General features: G+C 28.7%; 1 long non-coding RNA gene across 1 annotated transcript in view; it reads left to right on the top strand.

Annotated features, from left to right (window-relative positions):
* Positions 848-1,505, top strand: part of LOC110264471 — a 1,064-nt gene continuing 406 nt past the window's right edge. The window contains exon 1 of the long non-coding RNA XR_002350654.1: positions 848-1,227. This is a non-coding gene — a long non-coding RNA (uncharacterized LOC110264471). The remainder of the gene's footprint in view (positions 1,228-1,505) is intronic.

Here is a 1,505-nt window from a genome sequence, read left to right as displayed (position 1 = left end):
ATTTTAATTTTTTTTTTAAAAGAAAATTCTATACACATACATTTATTTTTGAGAAATGCTATTGATCTAGTATAATGCATAAGTGTAGTCCTTTATCTTAGTAGTCGTTAGTTGTCCCTTTGTTTTAGTTTTGCTTTTTGGTTGAGTAGTGGCCATATTCTAGTATTAGATGTAGTTTTATTCTTTGAATGTGAAAAGAGTTTGATGGAGTATTAGCTTTAACTTTGATTTATATTTGAGATTCCATATTCGTTTTGAAATATATTTTGTATCTTTTATGCTCTTATTTATTTTTCCTCCAAAAAAAACATTTTTTGTAAAAATGAATAAATAGAAAGTTTAATTTTGATGTATTGACTATCTAAAACGTTTTACACAGTAGTCAAATCACATGTTTTTTTAAATAATCATTCAGACGGTCAATATAAAAAGCAATTATTTTTATTGACGTGATAATAGATAATTTGATGCGCATATAAAACTACAATACTTTTATACTAACAATACATTAAAATTAAATTCATATATAAAACACAATTTTTCATATTATTTTTCATTAATTATTAAAAATAATTTTATTAAAATGCGTACAAAATAATAGATAAAAATATTTATAAATATATGATAATTAATTTTTGATACAAATGTAATAATTTTTAAAAGCAAAAGACCTTAGCTTTGTTTGGACCATGCTTGTATAGGACCAAATATATATGCACATAGATATGGCGCCTCCGGCCTCTACTCTCCCCTCTCCCACATATAGTAACATTTGAAGGTGAAGACTCAAGTGGAATTAATTTCTCTTAAAGTTGATAGTTGAGAATAGTTAAATAATTTGACTGATTTGACTAAATTTTTATCTGAAAACTCTCAGTTATCAATTTCACATAAAGTTGACCGCACCTGAATTTCTATCTATCAAGATTCATATAACAATTGTTCATCAAATTAATTAAAACATTCAAATATGACTTGATGACCTACAAAAGGCACAATTCACTAGTAATGGCTTTTAATCTTAACCTCGTTATACCTAATAATGACGAATAAAAAAATGAAAGAAAAGTGTCCCTAAGAAAATGGCTAAAGAGTTGCACACAGTGGGTATTATAATGCAATGAAGATCTTGAGAGAATCTCTCTTTTATATGCCTATGCTTGCTTCTTAGCTTCAACACGCAACGAAATGCCGCACTAGCCGCTCTAAATCAAACATCTAGTAAAGGTTTTATCCATCTTATCGTTCATTCATTCTTCAGTCTTGATTTGAAATTTTATCTCCTTGGTATTACGATTTTGGTAATACTACGAAACCCTGTGCAATGCACTATAAGTGGAATTGGAAAGGCAATTGGCCTTTGGCTTGTTAATTAGTCAAAATAAAACTCAAAGCCCAATGGAAATGGGAGAAGTGCAAGAATGTGCCCTTAGGTCAGATTGAGATGTTGCATGCGGCACAAATTTTGGTAGCAAAATTAATAACAAGGATTTAGCACCCATGTT

Source organism: Arachis ipaensis, chromosome B07, assembly GCF_000816755.2.
Source record: "Arachis ipaensis cultivar K30076 chromosome B07, Araip1.1, whole genome shotgun sequence".
NCBI classification, from domain to species: Eukaryota; Viridiplantae; Streptophyta; class Magnoliopsida; order Fabales; family Fabaceae; genus Arachis; species Arachis ipaensis.
Note: the sequence above shows the minus strand (reverse complement) of the source record. Positions and strands in the feature narration are given on the sequence as shown.